Source organism: Microtus pennsylvanicus, chromosome 1 (assembly GCF_037038515.1).
Source record: "Microtus pennsylvanicus isolate mMicPen1 chromosome 1, mMicPen1.hap1, whole genome shotgun sequence".
Taxonomy (NCBI): domain Eukaryota; kingdom Metazoa; phylum Chordata; class Mammalia; order Rodentia; family Cricetidae; genus Microtus; species Microtus pennsylvanicus.
The window spans coordinates 165968981-165996355 of NC_134579.1; the positions used below are offsets into that span (position 1 = coordinate 165968981).

Genomic DNA, 27375 nt, shown 5'->3' on the forward strand with positions numbered 1-27375 from the left:
GTCAGTTATGTATTAACTGCAAATATTTACTGGATGTGAACTATATGGATTTAGTCTCTTAAACATGCAAATAAATAATAAAAAAAAAGAAAAAAACATGCAGGGTCAGAAGGCAGAACTCTCGTGCACAGAGAGCAGGTAGCTTGGGCTCTGTAGGGTAGTCATCTTGTCTGTTAATCTGTTCTGGGAAAAAAGAGGAAGGGAGGAAACGAGGGAGAAGCTGGGAAGAAACCTAGTAGCCTCTAAGTCCCTCTAGTAGCTAGCTGTAGTCCTCCCCAGCTCACAATGAAGAGCAAATGAACTTCATAATCTATACATTTTTATCTTAGCTTTGAGATTCTGCTCTTTCCACTCAATTCCTGATTTTATCAAGGGTTCTATGTTTTTGACGGAACATGATGATTAAACACAACTAATTATCTGTGTAAATCAGTTTTCTCAGTATCATGAACTTAAGAAAATTCAGGAATACTGCAACTACTATCTGTAACTTATTTTCAAACTGCTTAAAATATAAATTATTCTCATCATTCTCACTGACTTGGTAGTTAATTTATCTTTATTCCAACATAAAGAAATCATTTGTTCATAAAATGGTTACAATTTTAGACATTATTTATGAAATAATTTTGGTAACATTGCGTGATAAAAGAGTATAAATTTAAAATGCACTTGAATTCTGCCATTTTCTGACTGTGACACATCTCACCGTCTGTTCCCTAGAACTCAGGGCGGGTTTGGAGGACCCAAGCCAGTCTGTAGCTCTTCAGGTTACACACACAAGGCTTGGGCGGGGTCTTCAGGCTCAGGGACTGCTCTGTGGACTTCTGCTGCTTCTGACACATTGCTGGGGAAATCTAGTTCACATCAATGCCAACGGAGGCTGAAAGAGACAAGGCTCTGACCTCTGCTGTGCTGAACGGCTTGTTATGCTAGAAACAATCTCACCTGCCAATAGAGCTTGCATGTGGCCTGACCTGAAGACTGTCAATCTTCCTAGTCCTCCTCAAGAAGACAGGAATGAAGTCAACCCCACCCTTCAGTAACAAAATACCAGTATGCTTATTTATATCCTTTATCCTAAATCACAAAAGTTTGACCTAATAACAATTTATTTATTTCTTTAGGTTTTTCTGAGACAGAGTTTCCTCTATTACTTTATATTTCATGGTATATTTCAACTGGAAAACAAAACAAAATGAAACAAAAACCTTCTGAATTCTTTCTTACTAGTGAAGATATTACTGACATCTGGATAGCCTTTAGTTTTTATAATAGGTAGCTTTTATAAAAAAAATTATTTCCTCTCTGTCTTAGACCTTGTTTTACGTCAGCAAATCCAAACACATTTAAGCAATTTAAATAATAGTATTTTAATCCGTGCATCACAAACACACAATTAGAACTTAAAAATGTTAAAGATACTGTCTGCTAACTTTTTGAACTGAATAGGTTGAAAAACAATTCTAAGCTTCAGAAGATGGGGGAGGTCAGGGAAAAGAGCCTCAGTCAAAGCCACAGGATGCAGTTCAAATAGGTCACCTTCAACTTTGTAACTTTCTCTAAGAACAAAAACACAAGCCTAGCAACACTGTGCAGCCAATCACAAAGCAGACAAACAAGAAGGGCTCCACGGCTCCAGAGACCAAGGAGAGCCAACCTTCTATTCTTTTCTTTTGAATTATACAGTGTCAGATGTCAAAGCAGAGGGCAACTTAGAAAACAGGATACACTGTCTCAGGTTAGAAGTGATTGATAAAAACCTCTTCTATTCTTGATAAAACACATTAATGTTATACTAATAATTTACTTTATTATAGCATATTATATATATATATATTAAAATTGCCATTAAATTAGTGCATTTTAAGTAAAAATATAGGATCTGTGGGAAATTTTCTTTCTTGGTATAGATTGAAAATTAGAGTAAGAAGCTCTAGAATCTATAAGAAATTATTCTTTTTTTTAAATTCCCCAATAACTTCCAAAATCTATAGGTGGAACTTAACTAATTAAAGACAACAGTCTACATCCAAAAATATAAGACATGTGTAAAAACAACCAGATACAAACACAACCTTCAAAATAATCTGAACCACAGCAGGGTTCTGCCGTTCCTCCTCTTCGTTCTATTGGTATATAGCCTCTTTGGAGAGGTTTCCTGAGGGGTCTGAATCGGCTTCACAGTGTTGTGATGTCATTGTTGTGTATAGCTCAAACCTCAGCATTTTCTTACACCGACAGGCTAATGTACGATACTGACAGAAACACAAACAACAGTTAACAGTTTCTTCCACTTTGCTTTGTCTTGCCAAATTTAGAAAACATTCCACATCTGGGGCTTTTGTATACGTGTATGTGCATGTGTGTGTATGACGTGTGTTGTGGGCACATAGGTCATGGTGTAGGTTTTGTGGTACCTGGGTGGGAGGGAGCGTGGGAATCAAACTCAGGTCACCAGGCTTGCAGTGCAAATGACTTCACCGCTGAGCCACTTCACCGGCCCTTGATGTCTCCTGTGCTTGAGACACGGCTGGTTGTAGACCAGTTGCCTGGTATATAGGAAACCATGAGCACCACTGCCAACCCCTGCCAATTGCTAGTGTCCTAAATTGTAATATTTAGGAATTGTTGTGATCTTCCATTATTTCCCAGATTTGTCAGACATGTTAAAACACAGTGCAGGAAGAGAAGAAAGAAAGATAAAAAAAGAAAAGAAAGAAGAAAAAGTCTGCCATTTCCTTTGAAAGCATATTCTCCATGCCCCCAAAGGGTGGGCGGCATGAACATTTGGAAGCACTGGCTTCAGCTTCTTTACAAGTTGACATATCTTTATGTTATTTTTCTCTCCTAGCTGTCACAGAACACCAGGCCACCTTAAGTTAAGACAGATGGTAACAGCACATGGGGGAAAGAGACGACTATGTGGAACTCTGGTTTTCTTTGGCTTCCTACCCCTTAATAATTCATTTCATTGAAACATAACTAAAAGCTTCAGCAATGTAGCTCCGATCTTCACATATTCAACCACTGTTAGGTAAGTATCTTTTATGGGGCATGTCATTTGTTCCATTTTCTATTCTTTGAGAATAAGATGAATAGCTTTTGCCTTTCTTTCTTTTCTTCTTTGTCTCTTTAGGTCCAGTGGTTCATGGGGATGGAGCCCCATGCCTGTGGAGATGTCAGGCAAGCGGTCCTCCTGAGCTCCATTCCCAGTCTTTGGGTTCTGCAGATAGGTTCCCACTGGGTCATTTGGCCCCATACTGGCCTCCCTCCCACCTTAGGCTCAGCTCCTCAAGGGTTAGGATTGCAGGCATGAGGCACCAGGCACGCAGCACCAGGCAGACCAGGAGTGCCATCAGCCTCTCTTCCTTCCTCCTAACTTCCTGTAGTGATCCACCTACATGAAATACATTTGCTCCTTACGGGGGCACCTGGGCTGAGGAGCGCTTTACGGTATAAAAGCAAAGAGGTACAAAGGATTGAGAGAACACAATTTCATGTTCATGTTGGGAGGCTGACTGCCCCCTTCTAGCGGTTAGATACGTGAGGACCAGCTTACACTGCACTACAACGCGGATATATGGTAACATTTGACTTCAGAGGTAAACAGATACGCTATCTCACGATTTCAGATTTGATAATATTAAGAGAACTGCTAAAATACGTAGTCAGTAGGTCCCAGGCACTTTTCGAACCCTTCCATCTGCTTTAACTCAGTTAACGATGGTAGAAGCTTTGGCAGATGCTGCCAGAGGCTGGGAAGGTTACTAAGTACTTTGGCCAAATCGACACAGCCTGCATGGAGCCTGCAAGAAGGGAAGAAAACATGGCCTCCCAGGCATGTTCTTACTTTTCTTCTTTTTTTCTTTTCTTATTCACTACTCCAGTGAGCATGTGTCCTTCACGAGAGATGTGGAGGGACAATACCCTGGTTGTCACCATCCTTTCCAAGTTCCCTTCCTGCAGTGGCACTCTTCCTGCAGTCTCTGACAGATGGCATCTATATTGTTCAATTACATTTTTATTCACTCATTTGCACGCATGTGTGTGCACACAGGCACATGCAGAGATTAGACTTGCAGGAAGTCAGTTCTCTCCTTCTGCACACATCGGTCCTGAGGCTGGAACTCCGGTGGTGAGGTTTGCTGACAGTGCCGTCACCCACTGAGCCATCTCACCAGCCCTATGTACAGTTTTAAGGCATAGGTACAGAGAATCAATAAATCTCCTCTGGTCTGTACTGAGAGTACATTCTGTTTCAGATAGAAGGGTTTGGGGATCACGTCTGCAGTCATATGTTTATCTTACTTTGAACTAGTTGCCGTATGTATGTAGGAATCTAAGATATATTCCCACTGTGTTACAGGTGCTTCACATAAAACCCTGGGGAGGAACCAACGCAGCTCATTCTTACAAGAAAAATTAAATGAATACAACTAATTTTAAAGTAAATAAAATGTAACATTACATATCAAAGAAAAATAGAGATAAAGATTTAAATAAATGTTTTCTAAAACTAAGCCATACATTTTCCCCACTCCCCTTCCTTCCTCCTCTCTCCCCTCTACCTTCCCCTTGCCCCCATGCTCCCAATTTACTCGGGATATCATGTCCTTTTCTCCTTCCAAAGTGAACCCATGCATGTCTCCTAGGGTCCTCTTTGTTGCCTAGGCTAAATAAATAATTATCGAAGTTAATTTTTACAGATTTAAAACATGAAAAAATTCTCCAGTTTTCCTAGGGTCTAAGTATGGCATTGCCTACTCAAAGCAGTGGGATAATTCCGAGTGAGCTAGAGAATTCAATCTAGGGAGCACAAATGTGCATATGTAGACACACACTCACATATACACACCACTTGATATGGTTCCCTACACTTCTGAAGATGGGATTGGGAGAAAATTATATGTTCACTGTAGATATTGACTATTATTGTACCCTAATTTATTTTTTAAAAAATCTCAGATAGAATCTAGTAAATAAGTTTAAAATGACACAAAATAAATGCCAGAGAATTTATATACTGAAATATATATATATATAAAATACTATTACACTGAGACAAAAAAAAAAACAACAAAAAACAAAACAAAACAAAACAAAACAACCCTTTGGTCTGGCTGGGTGGTGGCAGGCTAGCCTGGGATACATAGAGAAACCCTGTCAAAAGACCAAACAAACAAACAAACAAAACCCCCACAACTTTGGTCTGCTTCCCCGGGAGACAACTCACTTTTTTTTTTTGATAGGAAACTTGAACGAGGGGCTAGGGAGGTGGCTCGTGGGTAACACACTTCCCTTGAAAACGTAAGGGCCAGACCTTGGACCCCAGCACCACATAAATGCCAGGTGGGTGTGGTGGCCTGTCTGTAATTCCCGCACTTAAGAGGCAGATCCCTGGAATGAGCTGGCTCGCTAGACCAGTCCGACTGGCAAGCACTGGGTTCATCAGAGAGCCTGCCGAAATATATAAGATGGAGAGCCATGGGGAAGACACCAGTCAGCCTCCAGCCTCTATGCACACCTATATGCTCGTGTGCCCACACGCATGTGGATATGTGCACACACACAAGCATGCACACACACAAGCATGCACACACACACACACATATCAAAGAGAAAAAGAAAAAGAACAGTACAACAAGCTTGCTTATCCAGTTTCTAAGCACATGGTAATTTAGAAGGGAATACACCATCTCCTCTGATGACAGAACAGAAAAGGACAGTGGACTAGTGACAACAGAAGAGTCAGAAAACATTACTCCTTAAGTGTACCTGAAAGTACTATCTCACAGGTGAGGTTAAAAAACAGGTCTATAGAACAATAGTGACTGGCTCATGCCATGACGAGGCATCTAAAAATATTATGTAAGAAATATGATATTAGAAGACTGAACTGGAAAATAACAAAATCCAGACTGGAGACAGCATAGGGGCCAAGAGCACGCATAGCTCTTCCAGAGGACCCCACATGTGGCTTAACTACAGTTCCAGTTCCAGGGGAATCTAATGCCCTCTTCTGGCTTCCATGAGTACTGCATGCACTTGGTGCACAGACATATATGCGTGGGAAACCATCCAGGCACATAAAAAATATATGGGGCAGACTGGGGGTGGAGCTTTGGGCCTCATGGCACAGAGCGAGCACTACACAATAGGCTCGGTCCTTATATTTTAAGCCCTCTCTATTGTATTTGGTTATCAGTGGGGAAATGTTATTACTTGACTTTTCATCACTGTGATGAAATACTTGACAGGCTCCACATGAAGAAAAGGTTTATCTAGCTTAGAGTTTCGGAAGTTCCAAGTCCAAAATGGCACAGCACATGCTGGGCAGAGATAGCCTCTTGGCTTCATAGCATCTTCACAGCATGGTCAAAGCACAGACAGGATGCCAGCCCATCACTGGGTGGAGCCAGGCTTGCTCTTTTGATAACTATTCTCCCGGGAGAGTAACCTTATCTCGTTCCCATGCACACCCCGGATCATCTGAGATCCGTCACAGGACCTCACCTCTGAAGGGTTTTGCACTTCTTCCCAATACTGTCATCATTCTTAGGACTAAGCATTCACTCAAACTCCTGACAGACACACAAAGCCAACACACAGCATGGAAGAATAAAGAACCCTTAACATTTTATTGATTTATTTATCTACTTATCTATTTTGGGATGTGTACGCATGTGTTCGTGAGTATGGAGGACTGGAGTTGACACCAGTCTTTCTCTGTAATGCTCCACTGTGTTTGTTGAGGCAGCTACCCTTTCCAATTCGGCTAGTCCAGCTACACAGGTACCCTGGATTCTATCACTGTCACTGGGATTACAAAATACAGCCAGCTAGGCAGTGGTGGTGCATGCCTTTAATCCCAGCACTGGGAGGCAGAGGCAGGCAGATCTCCGTGAGTTCGAGGCCAGTCTGGTCTACAGGAGATAGTTCCAGGACAGGCACCAAAGCCACAGAGAAACCTTGTCTCGAAAAAACCAAACCAAACCAAACCAAACCAAAACAACAACAACAACAACAAAGAAACCCCAAAGTACAGCCAAGCCTGCCAGATTTTCACAACGAATCTTTTAAAAGGCTTCAAAACAGGTGGTTATTTCTATATATATAAAATAGCTCATAAACTGAATAATGAAAATCAAAACTAAAAAAAACAAGATAAAACAAACAATACTGGAATCACACAATGGTTTCTAGAGTAACCCAAGAAGAGACACCCTTCGGTTGAGTTCAAACATTGTATACAGTTGTCTTGGTGAGTTTGAGGCCAGCTTGATTTACATAGCGAATTCTAGGGCAATCAGAGCTGCAAACTGAGACCTGTCTCAAAAAACAGAACCAAACAAAATAAAAGTGTAAATTTGGAGTCCATGTAAAATGAAGTAAATGCACTAACTCTCAATGCAGATGTGGAGTCTAAATCACTGGTAACTGTCTAAAATTCCTAGCCACTCAGACGCCTGCCCTGCAGCAGAGCCTTGGCGCATGAGGACAAGAGCAGCCTCGTGCACAGTGAGTTATCTGGCACGTCAATCTGCACGGTGGAAGCCGTGACTCTGGGGGCAGAGGAAGAAGAATGCTCTCAACGTTGGAAGGAATTCCAGAGACCTGTGACAGCGACCCATTATGTCCCATCTTAGAAAGGCTTCTAGCCAAGGGTGACCAAGTTTAGCACAGCAACTGGTCTCCAGACGTAATACATTTAACTCACGCCAATTATGCCACTCATAATCCGTGGGCTTTTGCTACGTGAAATCTTTTGCTTGAGTGCGAGATATTGCTTAAGATGCTGTTAATTTTCAAAATGTGACCCCCTCCCCCCAATCCAGCAGGGCCTTTCTATTGTTTTCCTTACTGAGGAAGAAGAATGTACAAGTTACATGCTATATAAACTTGTACCTGTGCTAGTCTGTTTTCTATTGCTGTGATGGAAGTAACTTGGGTAGGAAAGAGTTAATTTGACATACATTTCCATGTCACAATCATCACCAAGGAAGATCAGGGCAGAAGCTCAAGAGAGAACCTTGGAGGCAGAAACTGAAGTGGAAACAAAAAAAGAATAATTTGTACTGGCTTTGCTCTCCAGAGTCTCGGTCAGATACTTTCTTATATTTCCCATTACTGCTGGCCCAGGGGTGGCACCACCCACAGTGTACTAGGTCCTCCCACATCAGTCATTAACCAATAAAATCCTCCACAGACTTGTCTGCGGGTCAATTGGATGAAGGCATTTTCTCAGCTGGGCATCTCTCTTACCTGAGGATCTGAGTTTGTGTCAAGTAGACGAAAAACTAAGCAGCAGGACATCCAGCTAAGCTGTGCTCTGGTGAGCCTCCCTGCCCTTTCAGTGTGGTTTCCGGATGTACTCAGTCTGACAGACAATGCACCTATGGTCTTCCTATTAGGGTAATCAGGCTGGCGATGCAGCTCACCAGTGCAAGGCTTGTCTAAGGTGCCCACCCTCACCTGCAACAAGTGATAAGTGAAAATACAACAGGCTTTTAACATGGCCACACCCTTTTCTAATACTCAGTCTCAGATATATGTGCTTATTACCTCAAATTTTCTAGTCTCCAGTCTCATAATAACGTGAGTAAGATAAACCTCTAGCTCTGAACCCTCGGCCTGACAAGAAAGTCATTGTTAAAACCTTGTCTCCCAAGAATCTGGAGTAAGGAGAGATATGACAAGAATAAGAAGAATGGGTTCTGGGAAAAATATCAGATGAATTTTGTAGGATTGTCAATGCCCACAAAGGCATGGCCGATGCTTCATGCCCAGAGCACTTGTACTACAGTGCACAGCACTAAGTACACTCTTGTCTGTGCATGCAGAGTATACTGGGAAGGATACCAGTAGCCCAGGCCTCTGAACTGTTTCATGTCTCAAAGGGTTTGACTCCAACTGGTCAGAATGTTTTCACCTGAAAACTGGGAATAGGTAAGACAGAGGAAGAATAAAACTATTCAAGACCCGACTTTCTGAGAAACAGACCACAAAGGAAATGGAATGGCTGAGTCCTCAGGATGTTAAGGATTTGGAGGAAACATAACAATTCACATTAACGAACAGGGTTCTACATAGGAACTATGAAACAAAAAGCAAATGTATGTAGTTTGATGAGGCACAAATTAATTTCACAGGGTGCCTCACAATAGCCTTGTGAGACAGAGCTCGTTATTCTCATACTACCCATGAAGAAACACGTCACACACGAGATCACAGCAGATGTACAAATCATATATGCAGCTTTGTTCTGATTTCAGGTCTGGTGTTTTACTCTTTCAGTACCAAGTTTAGAATGGAGCTCCAGGGCTTGTTCCTAGAAAGTGCTCAATCCAGGTGATGACTGTAAGCACAGGAGGAGATAGAGGAAGATACTTGGAAGTGTGTGTGAGAAAGATAAAAGATAGGGCTCAGAGAGGAAAGGCACAGAGCACAGGAGACACTGGGTGAACTGAAGATGCAGGAAGGAGCCTTGCGTCATATGAAATCAAGGTCAATTGTAGGGGCTTAGAAAACCAACCAAAGCCATTAGATCCGGCAGGCAGCAATGACGAAGCCGTGATTGTCCGCGGTGAGCTCACAGCAAAGGGGATTTGTGCACTTCTAAGGAAAAGTAGTGAATCTTACTGTTCTTCCTCCTTGCCCGCTTCCTCTACATCCCACCGAACTTCAGCCCACCCACAGACTGAAACTTTCCTAGATTTGTGTACAGCCTCTTCCCACTTGGCATCAAGGTTTTTTGCTCAAATCCTGTTCACCGCTCAACTTCAGTCTTAGTTAGAAGACAGTCATGGGGACCTTGGTCCTCCTTTTGTGAGTTAGTTAGACCCTTCTCAAGTTCTCCCACTGCAGGACTTAACTCTGAACACTGCAATTGTAGACTGAGTTCCTTGAAACAGGCTGGGAAATAGGCTATTTCCCTAACATTGAATCTCTTAGCACACGGTGAGTTTATAATCAGAACACAGATGTAGTGGCTAACTATTCCTACGGTTATATGGGCTGGTGAGAAGACATAACATATGCAATAAGTTAAAATAAAAGAGTAAGTAGACTGAAGGATTGCCTCAGTCTCCATGAAGGGCCTACACACATAAACCCATTAATAAAAAATGAACAATTCTTTAAAAATTGTTTGCCAGTCAGAAGAAAATTTATTTCACCAAAACGTTTTGCTTCTTTTTATTTTAAAACTAAAACAAGTACAGACAAACATGGCTTTCTTCAGGGCAGTTTTTCAGAGATGTTTATAAATAAGTTGATTTTCATTGTAGTTATTCACTTGCAGATAAAATACTTATGCCATGCTCTTTCTGCCATGGCATCACTGTTCAGGCATCTTCCAAGCGTAAGGCAGCACAATGAGGCAGAGAGTATCAGAACTTGAAGTAAAATCTGGGTTCCATCCTCAGTACATTGTTTTACCTCATTGTGCTTTTCATGTATAAAACTGAGGTGGTGGACTTCATAGGGAGGTTCTATGCCAAGAGGTGCTGATCGCAAGAGGCTGTGACAAGTATTTAACAAGTTGAGAGCCACCAGTATAATACCTTTTGGGGAGCCCCATTTCGCAAAGTCATGGGGTTATTGACTGTAAATAACTGTAAAACCAGTTGTTGACTGGTTGTTCCTGTCCGTAACCTTCTCAAATACCGTCTTTACTTCCCTAATAAGAACAGCTGTGGGGGTCTTCCTACATCCATTTGGTGGTGTGTTTTGCACTTACTGGGCACACATATAGCTATGGGTGGTGAGGAAGATGATTTCTCATTAATGTGTATAATTTTGATATATAGGAAATATATTAGGATATGCTTCCAAGCTAGAGTTTTTGACCCACAAGGACTGTAAGACACTCAAGAGCCTGCTTTGTTCCTTTTACTCAGACTAACACAAGAAAATAACAATTACTCCTCAGTCTAAGACAAAGCACACCCTTAGCTCATTTTTACCTCAGATCAAGTTCAAACTAGACCAAAGGTTTTTGTAAATGAATCATAAGTTTAAAACTTTACAGTTACACACAAGGTCAGAGCCACAGGTGGCTAATCAAGGTTATTAACACAAAGAAGGCCTAAAAAATCATGCCAATTCTTCGTTTGCCAAGTCTAGCTGATAAAAGAACTATGTCTCATAGCTTATCTCGCCAGACGCTGTGCCCCAACCTTCTGGTCACGGTCTTACTCCAGAAACCTTGAAACTTTGCGTGGCCATGGTAAAGGGCTCTGACCATTATTGCTCACCCAAAGGAATGTGCTTTTTTTTGATCAATGAGATATAACTCTTATAATTTTTTATTATTGCTTCAAGCCTCCTATAAAAAATGTATTTAAGCCAGGTGAAGAGAGAAGTTGTAAGAATTGAAACAGAATTAGAATAGATAGAACATGTCTCAACATGTATGTGAGTTCATTCCATACCCCTCAGATAAGAGACCATGTGCTATGCTGTGTCTTCTAACTTGAACCCTGGGAGGTAGTTTTGGAGCTGAACTCGCAAGCTACTAAAACTTCTCAGAACACGGTGTGATGATCTGCTAAAGACAAGCAAGTTGCTGTATCACAGAGCCAGAATGTTGGTATCTTCATACTATCGTGGTGCCACGTGCATGGGGGAAAGAATAATTTACAATAAGTTAAAAATGTGCATTTATTTAATATGGCCTCTCATGTTCCATCTATGCTTCCATACAGCAATAAAATGACATGCAGATGGACTTTACTGTTAATCATTTTTGAAGAAGCAGAAGCAAAGTAGAATGACTCAGAGTATTAGCATTAGAACTCAACAACCTGATCTCTCCTTGCCTTAACTCTCTCCACCTACACAATGGGGGATGACAATAGAGTGAGAGCCACAAGGTTACATTAGTGGTCAGTAAATACGACTGCGGGAGTACAAGTCTGTAACCCCAGTGTGGGAGAGTGAGACAGGATCCTGAGGACTCAGCTAGTCTAGCAAACTGCAAACTCCATGCTCAGTGGAGAGACCCTGTCTCAAAACAGAGGGTAAACAGCAGAGGAGTGCTATCTGATGCCTAACTCTGGCTTTCAGAAGGACACCAAGAGTAAGTGCACTTGCATGCCCATGTGTGTGCATACACACAGCTAAGACACACACAGTGAAAGGGAGAGAGAGAGACAGAGACAGAGAGGGGAGTCGGGGAAAGTCTTGTATTGTGTTTTGTGTCACTGGCAGTCTAATAACCCAATATCCTAAATACTATAGACAAAGCTTCAAGTTCACTGTTTTGGGCAGAGCTGGCAGTGCTGGGGATTAAAGTGCAAACCTTATACATTCTAGGAAGCCATTTTACCATTGAGCTGCACACCCTAGCTCCACTTACTTCCTGAACAAGTTTCCCCCTTTCCCCCACCCAATCTAAACATTCTTAGTTGTGGTGTACTACCCAGGTCTTCGTTTAAGTGCAGATTGGGTTTTGTTCTGTTAACTTGTTCCCCATACATCTGTAGCCCAGAATTTTTCTACAGGATAAAAATGAGGGGCTGTACATAAAAGAATGGAGGAAAGCTGACATATGGAATGGTAGGAAGAGTCTTAGGGCTCAGTATGGAGGGACCCCTAGAGACAAAGGCAGAGGTGTGACTCCAGAGCAAAGGGACACACACGGACTCTATGGGGACTTCCCTGGGCCTCTTCCCCTTCACACCATGTGCCTTAGGCTTTCTATTGCTGTGAAGAGACACCGTGACCGTGGCAACTCTTATAAAGGAAACATTTAATTGTAGTGACTCGCGTACAGTGTCAGAGGGTCAGTCCATTATCATCATGGCGTGCTGGCACACGTGGTGCTGGGACTGTCAGTCCTTACATTTTGACTCAGAGGCAACAGGAAGTTGACCGACTGTCACACTAGGGGAAGCTTGAGCAAAAGAGACCTCAAAGCCCGCCCCCACAGGGACACATGCTTCCTCTAACAAGGCCACACCTCCTAACATTGCCATTCCCATTTTCTTTCATACCACCAGACCACATCACACACGAGCATTAGCAGAGCTAGCTTACTCCAAAGCAGCAAGTCCTCCAGCCCAACAACGGCCATTGTCGCTGTCAGACCTTCCTGGCATTGCTAAAGTCGAGGCCTTGAGAAGCTCCCCAATTGCCCATGATTCCTTCCCAATTCCAGGACCCACACGAGATTTCTACCCACCCCTACTGGAGATTCTGCAGAATGGGAAGAAAAAGGAACCTTGGAATTACAGGGGTGAGGGAAGAGCTGTGGGGAAGCAGATATGATCAAAATGCACTGTACAACGTATATGAGTCTCAAAGAAGACGCAAAAGCCATTTCAGAAGCTTAGTTGGCTTTCTTTCTGTAGAAGCACTGTCAGACTGCTGACCATGATTGCTGTACAAGCCTGAGGTCCTGAGTTCAAATCCTCGACACCCACAGAGAACACCCAGGTGCAGATTCTACCCAGTGTGGGGGTTGGAGAAGACAGGAGACTCTCTGGGCTTGCTGGCTACTAGCCTCGCTTCAGGACAGCAAGCGAGCCCATCTTGAGGGAGTGGGGTAAAAGGGACAGGGCAGGATACCTGAGGTCCTCCTCAGGCCTCTCTGCGTGTGCACCTAAGCATATGCCACACCCTCACACCTGCACCTACACAGACAGAAAAGAAACTGCTAAAACAGAAGCTAAATGTCAGGTTTTTGCTACCAGCTCTGCAGTTTGGCAACTTCATGCAGCTGAAATCGCTTTCTGTTGCTGTAGGTTGGCTTTACATTTTGCCAAAGTGAGAAGATCGGTTCAGAGGGAGAAGGGACATAGTCACTCTCACTTTAGACTGTAATCTGTGTGAGATGTGAAAGGTCTAAGCATTTTCATCATCTATGGTGAAGAATGCTCCGCATCAGACATGTGGCTCCACAGGACATGGGTCAACCCCTGCGATGCAGGGGTTTGGCTTTGTGTTACCTGAGGTTTGGGGAAAAGCGAATGTATTAAATTCCACAGAACCGGCGTGGCTGTGACAGGCGTTGTTAGCACTATGACGTCATGCATTCCCCCTTAAGCTGTGGTTGTAGTCTTCACAAGACCACTGGGAACTTTCGAGCGACTCCCTGAGGTTGACTACCAGGGTTGGGGGTTGGGGGTGGGGTGGGGGTGAGGATGGGGGTGCTAGCACAGGCTGAGTGGTGCTTGCCGTTGTTCCCAGTTGGACTATTATTACTCTCGGGATTTTCTCTGTCATTGTCTGTTCACATACAGTTCTCTAACTTAATAAAAATGCTCAAGATAATTATTATGAAATAAGCCAACCACAAATCCAGAAAAGAGGCACAGCGCCCATCCCTGTTAACAAAGGACTTGGGGATGCTGGGCTTTTCTTGAGGTTTTCTTCAGCCTTGGTTCAGCACCTGAGTCAATAAACTTACTGATTTTCTTTGCCTTTTCCCCCACAGACCCCTACCTAGAACATTGCCCACAATGTAATTCTGCTTGTATTCCTCATACAATACAAGAACTGCAGGAGACATTCTGTCTTAGCCAGGGTTCTACTGCTCTGAAGAGACACCACAACCAAGACGACTCATACAAGAAAGCATTTAATTGGAGGCCTGCTTAGACTTTCAGAGGTTTAGTCCACTATCATCATGGCAGGGGCATGGCAACATGCAGGCAGACATGGCGCTGGAGAAGGAGCTGAGAGTTCTCCGTCCTGATCCACAGGCAGAGTGACAGACTCTGGCCTTGGCACGGGCTTTTGAAATCTCCAAGTGCACACCCAGCGACACACTTCCTCCACCAAGACCACACCTCCTAATCCTTCAAGTAGCGCCACTCCCTGGCGGGCAAGCATTGGCTCTATGAGCCTATGGGGGCCATTCTCACATTCTAAGCTATAACCACAAATCACAATCGTTCTCTCCCTGATGAGCTGTAAGCCCAGAAAAACCGTTCCTTTCCTTTATGAGCCACGCAATTGAAGACTGGCACACAATATTACTTTACTTTTTCTTATTTAAAAAGTACCTTTCCAACCAAAATTTTAGATCAAATATTGTTCAGCCAGGTTCTAAGTCCCCTCACCCCCTCAGCACCTGCTCCCACCGCTTTCATTCCCCTTCCCACTCCCCCCCAATGCCTTTCAAATTGGAAAATTGGCACACACAGCAAGGCGTGCATAGAAATGTCGTCAGGCCCCTAAAACCACAAACCCCCACAATTAGCATCTCTGCAGTCACAGTCCAGGCAACCGTAACTCACAGGTGTCTTTGAAGTACTTCATGACATTAAAAATCCCTTTTGCATTAAACAATTCAATTACATTCTACATCCAGTTAATAGCTGATGTAATTGTAGAATTTTGAAGCTTAAGTAATCACTAAATAAACTGATGGAAACGAGGAGTTTAGAGTAAGTATAGATATTCTCATTCTATAGATGACAATATTGAGAAACAGGTTAAATGCATAAATGTAACATCGATTGTCGGGGAATTATTTTAAGGTTTGTTACTTTTGTTTATGCTATGGACCATTTGCGAAGTGATGTAAAGGTGTGTTGTTTTTGTTTATGCTGCATTTGTGTAAGTCTGGGAAGCTGTGATTCTTTGCCTTGTCTAAAGCACCTGATGGTGTAGTAAAGAGCTGAACGTCCAATAGCAAGAATAAGCGGGTCCGGCGGGCAGAGAGGACAAATAGAAGGAGAGATCTGGAAGAGGAGACACAGCAAGACAGAACAAGGGGAGGAGGACGTCAGGGGTCAGCCAGCCACAAAGCAAGAGTGAAAGTAAGAGATACCGGAGCAAGAGAAGGAAGGAAAAAGCCAGAGGCGAAGGATAGATGGGATAATTTAAGTTAAGAAAAGCTGGCTAGAAACAAGCCAAGCTAAGGCCAGACTTTCATAAGAAAGAATAAGCCTCTGTGTGTGATTTGTTTGGGAGCTGGGTGGTGGGGCCCTCAAAAAGCCAAAAGAGTAAAATATCAACAATCGATATATTTACTATATAGTTGGGGTTTTTGTTTTTTGTTTTTAACAGATTTGGATAACCGCGTACAAAATCAGAGCTAACATCAGAATTGGCTAGAGTTAAATCACCACTTTTTAAAAATATGGTTTCTGAGTTGCTATTATTTAAAAACAATTGAAACACACACACACACACACACACACACACACACACACACTCATCAACCAAATCCCCACACAGGAATCAAGGGTAAAATTAGGTATGTAATTATTTTTCCTTTACATATTCAGTTGAGGCTCAAGAAAGCCTATAGCTATCTCCTATTAACAAAAACAAATGTTGCTAGGTGGTGGTGGCACACACCTTTAATCCCAGCACTAGAGAGGCAGAGGCAGGAGAACCTCTGTGAGTTCGAGGCCAGCCTGGTCTACAAGAGCTAGTTCCAGGACAGGCACCAAAGCTATACAGAGAAACCCTGTGTTGAAAAAACAAACAAACAAAAATCTTGTAATGAGAAATTCAGTGTTTGGTCTGGGCGTGTGGCTTAGCTTCCAAAGGGTGAGCTGGGAGCCTGGTCCCCAGTGTGGCAGCTGGAACCTCTAAGAGGCGGGACCTAATAGAAGTGGTTAGGTCATGGGGCTCCACCTCTATGAGTGGACTAAACCTTTTGTGGGAGTGAACTGGGTCTCCTGTAACTGTTCATTAACAAGGAAGAGAATGGTTAAGATGGGGCTTGTTTCTCCTGTTCTTTCCATCCACGCCTTGGCAGTGTCTGCATCTGCTGTCTCCACTCACTTCTCAGCCAGGACACTGCCTCCGTCCAGCTTAGATTCTCCAGTCACCAGAATGGAGAGCTAAAAATATTTGTTTAGTGATGTTGGAAAGTGTTAGAGATATACACCTGACCTTAAATAAACCTCTCCATTTTTGTGAGCCAATCTCGGGCATGTTGTTTCAGCAATGCAAAATAGATTAAGACAGTCAATGAGCCACGTGTAAGGTGAATGCGGAAAAGACCGACGTGTGTACATAGCTAATCTTGAGAACTGGGTCACAAACCAGGGTTTAGAAAGTTCAAGGCCAGTGCTTTGTGAACAGACAACCTGTCTTTAAGTTAGAGTTGTTGGCTTTGCTCAGAAACAAAGACCTAGGTGTGGCCAAACCTTCAATCCCAGCACCAGGGAGGCAGAGGCAGGCCAGCCTGGTTCACGCAGTGAGTTCCAGAACGGCCCAGGATGTTCAAAACAACCAAAATCAAAACCAAACCAAAGCCACGACAAGAAAGCACATAAGATGTTTACTCCATGGGAAACAGAGGAACTCAGTCCAAGAGGAATAAAGCAGAATTGATTCTCAGTTCATATTCACCAAGGGCAGACACTTCCTTGACTGGGACACGGGATAGAATTATAGCAAAAGTATCTTAAGCACCACATTAGAAAATTTTGATCAGCAAGAGCAAATGTTTGCCTATGTCGGATGCCTGAGGAATGTGTCTATTGGAGAAGTCAGCTCCCAAGAGCAGGTTCAGAGCTGAAAGCCAGCAGGCTCGATACTGCTGAACAACGAGGGATTTCCACAGAGGGCAGAGAGAGTGTAACCCAGATAAAAGCTGCTGTTATTTGCAGTGTGTAGGGACGGCACAGGCCGCAGAATGTCATGAAGTCACCATAGCTCATGACTAGGTGCATGTCCAAACATGGCAAGAGCTGATGACTCTTTCAGTTTTGCAGAAAGTCATATTGATGTCCAAGTGCCACAACTCTATTTACCACTTACTATTTGGGATCTAGCTTAATTTAAAGCAACTGAAGAGAAGAAACTGGAGGCTCACAGAGCTGCCTTGTGATTCTTCTTGGTGAGCCAGGCCAGGAAGTATTGAGCTTTGCTCTAACAAGCACAGCGACTGCAGGTCAAGGGGTCACAGTCCTATAACTAGCGTTAAAAAATTCTAACTCAGCCGGGCGGTGGTGGCGCATGCCTTTAATCCAAGCACTCAGGAGGCAGAGGCAGGCGAATCTCTGTGAGTTCGAGGCCAGCCTGGTCTAGAAGAGCTAGTTCCAGGACAGGAACCAAAAAGCTATGGAGAAACACTGTCTCGAAAAATCAAAAAAAAAAATCCTAACTCACCCAATGATATAGAGATGACTTACATTTGCAGATTTGAACCTTGTAGACCCCAAACCAAATATTTTCATGAATGAACAAAGTTTTAATTAGGAGTTTTTGTTGTTGCTTTAATTTTGGGGGACACCCATTCACTTTTTACCAAAACCTTATTGATTTTTCTTTCACCTTAACTAGAGTTTTGTTCGTGCAGCAGGTTGGAAAGCACAGTTGAGGGTTACATCAGAGCCACACAGGGCTGTGGCTGTGGCTGGGATCTCATGTGCGTGTGAAAGGGAGGACATGCCAGGGCCTGGACTGAGTTCACCTCAGGGGAAAGCAGCTAAGTAGAAACACATGGCCTATTGATACAAGCATTATCTCAACAGCAAGAAAACTCCAGTTCAGGGATTAGAGATACTGGGACCGCTGGCCTTCGAGTGTAAGCACTAATGAAAACTGCTCCCTATCTTTCACTGAAGAATTTAGCTGCTACGTTTCAACAATTTTTTTTAAGTTAATGAACAGAACTATGAGAGCGAGGGTGGGAGGAAGAACAGGGTAGAGACGGGAGGAGACGCTGATTGTAACATTTGGGCTTTTGATTTATTAAGTATGGGGAAATCGTTATGAATTTATCATTGTAGCTTTCCACTGTTAGTTTTTAGGCAAACACCCAAGGACTCTTCAGCGACCCCAGAGAATCGCATTTAGGTGTCTGCTGCAGTGGCCACAGTAAAGCAGGGGTCAAAGGAGTCGCCTCCTCAACTGTAAGGCCTTGAAAGCAGATGCGCCGTTAGCCATCTTGGTGGCAAATACATTTTTAAACAGCGCGTTCTCAATCTGCAGAGCAGGTATAGTTCTTTACTGTCTCTCTTCTCCAAGAGCTCAGCTAGCCTGCCAAACCCACTTAAACAGAGACTCGTGCTGCGAAGTAGTAAGTCAAGGAAGGGTTCTGAAGCAGCAAAGGGCAGAAGTTTCCAGAACAATGATAAATTCCAAAGGGTGTGGGAATGACAGGGTTCATCTTCAACGTGTGAATGATTCCAAATGTTTCACTAAGGGTACAGAATCTAAGAATATAGAGATTAGTGCAGAATTGATTACTGAAATCAGAATCCTGGAATTAAACCATATCACAATTCCTTAAATATCAAACTTCTTTAAAATGATCCTGATAGCATTGAGAAATGACCTTTCAAATAGCAGTAAGGAAAACTTCAGATATAATTAATGAATATAGTTGATAATTTTCCAAGCATATAATGTCCTTATACTCAAAAGCCCATGTAAGCCTTTTGGAATACAGTTAACTGTATGAATTTAGAATATAGATGAGTATTTAAGTGCCAGTGAAAATGGGAGGATTTGATACCTAAGATGTGTTTTATTAAACATACATCATAGCAAATGAGGAGCCAGAAAGATAATACAGCTGCAAGCATTTGACTTGTCTGTGTTTTCCTCACAAGAAGCTGAAATAATACAGAAATTGAAATTAATATCCATTGGAGGCTGGATGTGGTGGCGCATACCTTTAATCCCAGTACTTGGGAGGCAGAGGCAGGTAGATTTCTGTGAGTTTGAGGCCAGCTTGGTCTACAGAGAGAATTCCAGGACAGCCAGAGCTGTACAGTGAGACCACGTCTCAAAAAGCAAAAGCAAAACAAAAACCCAAAAAGATCCATTTGCAAAGGGTTTTTTTTTAAATAACAATGTTGTAGAGAAGTTATTCTAGAAAAGAAATACAAAAGCTTGCTTTCTCTATCCAAAGGACCAGAAGGGAATAGTCTAGCAAGACAGAGCATTTTTAGACACTAGTCACTCTCCTGAGGTCAAATGCCATCCCTTCCATCACAATAACAAAACAACTGTGGCCCTACCCACACCCACACCAGCAAAGGCCAAGTGGGGAATGTAAACCTCCATCACTGCTAAGAAGTAACACGAGCTCCCGACCTCAGCTGGGCGCTAGCACTTTGGTTCTCTAGGGCTATGGCAGTCCTCACTCCCCACCATCCCAGTGGAGAAAACTGCACCGGAAGCCTGGCCTTTCACGAGCACCCAGAAGACATCCCTCCCACTCCCTGCCTGGGTGGGGGCAGTGAAAAGGCCTAGGCAGTGTCAGGACTTCTGCCAGTGCCAGAGGTGATGAGGCCGCCTCTACCCTGTGACAGTGTTGGGACAGTACAAAGGCACTCAGGAGGCATCACTGGGGGCCCAGCGGAGAGTAACCAAGAGTTCCCCCAACACACAAAGGCCAAACCAGAAACCAGAACTTCTGCCTTTTCTGGCCAAAACAAGGTTAATAGCTTCTTCTCCTGCTGGAGAGGAGTCAGAAAAAAAGCCAACTATAACAGAATACTTAGATCCAGAGTTTCCCATGTTAACATCCCACAAGTACAGCGTCAGTGGAAAATTACTCTATGAATTTCGAATACGGATTATTTCGATATTAGAATACTGCATAAGATATATTCTATATGCCAGTGGACACACGGTGTAGATGCTGTCTGCTGCATGAGAGGTATTCTATATGCCAGTGGACATGCAATGTAGATGCTGGAAGTATTTTAAAGCAGCCATCGGGCAGATACACCAGGAAGTATGTTCAAAGGCTGGGAAGAAATGGGAACTAAAGCCTCAGTGGGGACCCCGAAGCTGAATGCCCGTGCAGACGGAGGGGTCAGTGCACTGGGAGATAAAGCAGCAGAACCTTCTGAGCAACAGGAAGAAAGCAACAACAAAACAACAACCAGAGAGCAGCACCTCACTGCTGTGGTGAGTTCCCACAACACTACCACAAAAACTAACATTCTTGTCATCAGAATCCCAGAAGGAGAAAGATGTCAGGGCCAAGAGTACCTGAAATGATGGCTGAGCGTCCCAGATACAGTAAAGGCAGTCACAAACTTAAATCTAGGATGAACTCGAAACTGTCAGAATGAATCCAACACTCAAATATATCAGTCACTTTTGAAAAAACAGAAAAAAAGAAATCATGAAAACAGTGAAGGAAATGACACCTGATCACCCACTCACTTGTGAGGCACGAGCTCATAAGCCCAGAGGTCGGAAGGAAGTTGTTTAGCTTTTTAAGTCTTGAAGAAAACAATCTCGTTAACCCATGATTCCATATCCCGTGAAAACATCCTTCAAGGATGATAAAAAAAAAAACACTCTCAGGTTAAGGGGGAACAAAAAAACGAAACAAATTCTTGCCAGCAGATCAACTTGGAAAGAAGGGCTAAATGACATCCTTAAACAGAAGGAAGACTGGAAGAGTGAGCCCTGAACGTCGGGAACGAGAAAAGAACACGCCAAGCAAAGATGCTTTTCAACCAACAAGACTTCCTCCCCTTCTCGTTGGAGAACTTGACAAGAATGAGTTAGTGCCACTGCCTGTAAGGCACTGAAAGAACACAGAGGAAACATTTCAAATGACCCTGAGGGAGGGCAGAGGACATGATGGAGGTCAGGTGCCCCAGCCTTGAACAACCTTAAAGGCACCAAAATCGTAGAATTATGCCCCATCAGTACAAAACCAAACTCAAAACAAGTAACAGGCATCAGGAAAATGGAACTTGAGTTCATCTGGCAACACGTATTGCACTGGCAGATATTGTGGTGGGTAAAATAGGAAGTACTGAGAGAAATTGTAAAAATACAACAAACTGGACAAAAATGAAGACGCAGCGACATCTGGGTGGCACAGGGAGAGCAGAAGGACATTTACAGCTGCATACACATGTCAGAGAAAAGAAAGTTAAAAAACAAAAAACAACTTCTACTCTGCCAGTCCCAAGAAAAAGCGATGTGAACCAAGAAGCAAGATGAAGGGGAAAAAATAATAATAATAAGCAATTAGAATCAGAAACAGAAACAAGAGAAAACCAGTAAAATCAAGTATTAGATCTTCAAAAGAAAACAGTGTGTTTGTGTGTGAGAGAGAGAGACAGAGAGAGAATGAGGGAAAGTCTGCAAATAAGACAAGCCGGGTCAATTCCCACCCAAACCCAGGTAACAGCGTCCCCTGCAGACCATGTCTTTAACACAAGGGCCTTTTAAAATGTCTAAAATGCAGTGTCGGTTTGTGGTTCCATTTCAGGTCAAGAGAAGCCATCTGCCATGAGCAGGCAGCAGGCACAGCCAGCTCCTCCCATCAGGGGCCATCCCAAACAGGCAGGGAATCAGGCAGGGAAACTGTGGGGAAGGCTGTCCTCAAATCCAATAGGTCTCTCGGGAGGATCTTAGAGGGCCTTGAGGCAGGGTCAGAAATGGGATATATACAGTTCCCAGCTGGGTCCCAGGGTCCTTGCTGCTGGTACCTGATAGTTGACGGGGAGCGGTGTGTGTGTGTGTGTGTGTGTGTGTGTGTGTGTGTGTGTGTGTGTGTGTGAAGGACCTGATCCTTGCACCCACTGCGCTCCTCCTGAGGCCGCTGTGACGTCTGCAGCAGGCAGCGGCTCTGACATGGGGTGGTCACCTTCCTTTCCGGTGCCTCCACATCGCCTCTATAGAAGCAGGTAACTGTAGCAGTTGGTCTGCGACTCGGCGCTGTGATAAAGCAACTCGGACTAAATCCAGCATGGGGAAGAAAGGGTTTACTTGGCTAACATTTCCCCATCACACCCCATCACTGGGGGAAGTGGAGGAACCTGGAGGCAGGCACTCAGCAGAGGCCACGGAGGAACTGGCTTACTGGCTAGTTCTCAGGCTCAAGCTCAGCTACATTTAGTAAACTTCCCAGGACCACAAGGCTAGGGGTGCACTGCCCACAGTGGGATGGGTCTTCCCACATCAACCCTTAACCAAGAAAATGCCCAGAGACATGCTCACAGTCCAATCTGATGGAGATAGCTCCGAAATTGAGGTTCCCTGTTCTCAGATGACTCTAGTTAGTGTCAAGGTCACAAAACACAACCAGCTCAAGGTCAAAGACTATTAAGAAAATTGAATTTGGGATTAAAAAAAAATCTTTCATAAAAACTCTTCAAGTCCAGATGGGTTCACTGTAATTTTAATAAAAGAAATGAATATCAATCTTATGTAATCTTTTTTTTTAAAAAACAAGAGGATAATATTTCCCAATTCATTTTCTAAAGTTAAGCCATCAAAGGTGGGGAAGGGCAGGAAAACATCCCTTATAAATATGGTAGATGTGGACAGAATTCAGGACTGACTGACAGAGCCAGCTGCCCTGGCCTGAGAAGTTAAACTGATTAGCAACCCAGTTCAACATCTTACAGGAAAAACCCGTGTATTAAAAGGACGTGAGTCTAACAGGAAGGTGTCAGCGAGTCTGAATTAGATCTGAACCTGAACAGGATTTCGGGAAGCTGAGTCAATGTTATCAGATGAGTGAGAATCCAGAGCAGAGCTCTTGGTTCCGTTTGTTCAGCCCGGGACAAGGGCTAGTAGGATCAGAAACTAAACATCGCTTGTTTATCCCTCCTTCCGGCGACCGAGGCCTCAGAATGCAGAAGGTTACTAATTCCTCCAAGGAGATCCCTTCTTCTGCTGGTCTGAGGTGCTTTTCAGATGAGTGTGATCCCAGACAGAGAAGAGACGAGGCTCAGAGTATACAGAAGTCCCCAAAGGTTTTGTCCACTCCAGAGTTGTCTACCTCGCTGCAAGATCCACGGTCACGTGACAGCACTTCTTTCACTAGTCACCTAACAAGAGTCTGACTCATTCGGTTTGCGCACTCAGTGTTTGCGCAGGATGAGCCAGAGATTCAGAAACAACTTCCTCCTTGGTGAGAGCAGAGAGTGGTATCCCACGGTTCCTCTGGGCTCAAGAATTGGCGGGTGGAAGTTTGACGGCTGCTACTCCAGCATGTCTGCCAAAACAACGCAAAACCCAGCAGCAATGGAGAAAATGTCCACTTTGGGTCCGGTGAGCGGCAACCCAAAGATTCTGGCCCCCTTCCCCAAGTGGAAGAGAAGCTCGAGGGCACAGTTGAAGGCTGTGACCACACGTTTATATGGCCAGATCACTTCAGGTAGCACCTTGAAGTGAGCGCTCCTTCATCTGCCCTGCAGAAGTTGTGCTGCAGAGGCTGCGGGTGCACACGAGGACACACGAGGACACACGGCGGGGAGAAACCCCTTTATGCGCCAGAGTTTGTGTGTGGTAAGCAGTTCACCACAGCTGGGAACCTGAAAAACCACTGTCACATCCCCACGGGCGTGAAGCCTTTCCTCTGTGAGGCCCGGATGTGGCCATGCCTTTGCTAAGCAGTCAAGCCCCAAAACATCTGGTAGTTCACTCAGGAGAGAAACCTCGCCCGTGCCAAGTCTGTAGGAAGGCCTTCTCTCGGAATGGGGCCAGGACTGTGTACTCGAAAGGATCACTTGTAGCTGGGGACAACTGGGAGTCAAGAACAGAACAAGCTTCTGAGTGAGGAAGGAGAGTAGTTTGCCTGAAGACGCTTCAGTATTCAGTAAGTCTGGTGGCTGTGACTCCCCACCCAACCCCTTCGGCTTGGTGGAGAGTCCTTGAGTCTAGCAAATACCACTTCCATCCTGGCAGTTGATGATGAGGTGCTGCCTGAAAGAGCCCCTGGCTCCTGCCTAAGAGCCCCATGGTCGGGGAGGCAGGCCTATAAAGTCTCTGTCTTAACTGGGATAAACCCACAGAAGTTACTAAACCAGGGAGGTTTAACTGAAAGACAGACGTGAGTGTGCTGGCTCCAGGAAGATCAGTTCCGCCCGACCCCAGAGTCCATGACCGGAACAGATCCAAAAGGCTCACATGGTGCTCTAACTAACATGACTCTCTCAACTTGCCTGTATTCATCTTCCCTAGCAGAAAAGAGGTAAGTCTGAGGGCTTCTCTTCAGCCTCCATGTGACCCGGACAGTGAGGCGTTGACTGTGGGCTGGACAGCGTAGCGGCCTCTCTTTTCACTGCAGAGATGTGGGGAGGACTTCTCCAAACGCAAGCGTAAGCACAGGTTGGTGAAGGTTTTCACTGTGGCTGTTCGTCAATCCTCCCCTTCTCCCTTCTCGCTCCCCATCTCCCCTTTCCCCCCACCCCAACCCCACCCCCGTGCTCCCAACTTTTGCCCAACGATCTTGTCTACTTCCAATATCCAGGAGGATGCCTATATGTTTTTCTTTGGGTTCACCTTCTTATTTAGCTTCTCTAGGATCACGAATTATAGGCTCAATGTCCTTTGTTTATGGCTAGAATCCACTTATAAGTGAGTACATACCATATTCATCTTTTTGGGTCTGGGTTATCTCACTCAGAATAGTGTTTTCTATTTCCATCCATTTGCATGCAAAATTCAAGATGTCATTGTTTTTTTACCGTTGAGTAGAACTCTAAAGTGTACATGTGCCACACCTTCTTCATCCAGTCTTCTATTGAGGGCACCTAGGTTGTTTCCAGGTTCTGGCTATTACAAATAGTGCTGCTATGAATATAGTTGAGCAATGTTTTTGTAGTATGGTTAGACATCTCTTGGGTATATTCCCAAGAGTGGAATTGCTGGATCCTGAGGTAGGTTGACTCCCAGTTTCCAGAGAAACCGCCACACTGATTTCCAAAGTGGTTGCACAAGTTTGTATTCCCACCAACAATGGATGAGTGTTCCCATTACTCCACAACCTCTCCAGCATAGGCTATCATTGGTGTTTTTGATTTTAGCCATTCTGACAGGTGTAAGATGGTACCTCAAAGTTGTTTTGATTTGCATTTCCCTGATAGCTAAGGAGGTTGAGCATGACCCAAGGTCAGCTGGACTGGGTCTGAATGAGCATGTGATCAAACTGGACTCTCTGAATGTGGCTGACAATGAGGGCTGACTGAGAAGCCAATGATAATGGCACTGCGTTTTGTTTCTACTGCATGTACTGGCTTTTTGGGAGCCTAGTCTGTTTGGATGCACACCTTCCTAGACCTGGATGGAGTGGGGAGGGCCTTGGACTTCCCACAGCACAGGGTACCCTGACTTCTCTTAGGTCTGGAGAGGGAGGGGAGGGGGAGTGGAGGGAGGGGGAGGGAAATGGGAGGAGGTGGAAATTTTTAATAAATAAATAAATTAAACAAAAAAGAGTATTCGTCCTTGACCCAGCTCTTTCCATATGGTTGAACAATGTCCTGCTTCTGACTTCAACCACAGAACCTCACAAGAAAGTTAAGTTTTCAAGATGCCTTGTTGCCACACTGCCTCTTAAAGATTCCACCTCAGTACTACCTTCTGGATTATGGAAGGGCTGCACTCAAACCACTGAAGATATCGATGGTATCTAAGAAAGAGGTGAAAGAGATAGTTTAAGCCGGACAGGCAAGTGCAATACACAAGAACGGAATCTACAAACAGGGCTACCTTCCTAGTCTATTCCAGCCGCACAGGTGCCGGACACTCCATGTGCTCACAGCTCTCCCAATGAGAGAGTAAAGAAATGTCCACCTGCAAATCCCAAAAGTATCCAAGGAGTTTTAAGGGATTTTTTGTTAATATAAAAACAACTTTTGCGTCGAGAGTATAAACTATATCGATATAAACACAAAGTAGCCATAATTGTCTCTCCGTCTATCAGAGAACCCACTGCTGATCTAGGGCCATGCTCCCCTTCTGACCTTTATCCTTGTACGTGAACACTTGAAGGCTAGACGTCCGTATCAAGTGTCTTCCGGAATGACTCCCCTGATCCTGTGGCTAGCTCACCAACTCACTGACTGGCAAGCAGGTGAGATTCGGTGTCCTCTAGCCTCCCCTCCTCTGGGGGTTACAGGCTTCTATGCACCTGGCTTTTATTTGTTTTTGCTGTGTATGTGTGTATATGTGTGTGCATATAGGAATGTGTGCACTTGTGTGTGCTTGTGTATGGAGGCTGAAGGCTGATGATACCCCGTGTCCTAGACGGTGGCTTTGGGCACCGCACCTTATTTTTTGAAACAGGTCTCTCTCTGGACCCAGAGACAACACCTGATGAGAATGGTGATCAGTGACCTACAGGGATGTCTGTCTCCACTCCTCCTGCCCTGGGGTTACTGATCTGAATTCAGATCCTCACGCCTGTGTGATAGGCACATTACCACCTGAGCCTTGCTTTGTACATGGGTGTTGGAGAATCCAAACTTGGGTCCTCATATTTGTGTGGCAGACACTTTATGGTCTAAGCTATTCCTTAGCCCCTCGGGTTCTTTAAATGCATAGTTTTGCAAAGTTGATAGTAAACATCACTTTAAGTTATCTAGCAAGCCTTCAGTTTTCAATATAATTATTGTTTATCTACTTTCAATGTTACTAAAAATGAAGGTATTCTTTAATACTATTCCTAGTGCAGGTTTTTGGGACAGGGTT

At 44.0% G+C, this 27375-nt stretch overlaps 1 protein-coding gene and 1 pseudogene across 2 annotated transcripts in view; one reads left to right on the forward strand and one right to left on the reverse strand.

The window, feature by feature from the left end:
* Sesn1 (sestrin 1) overlaps window positions 1-27375 on the reverse strand; it is a 102030-nt gene that overhangs the window by 35894 nt on the left and 38761 nt on the right. The window lies entirely within an intron of this gene.
* On the forward strand, window positions 23405-26002 carry LOC142842492 (zinc finger protein 410-like; annotated as a pseudogene).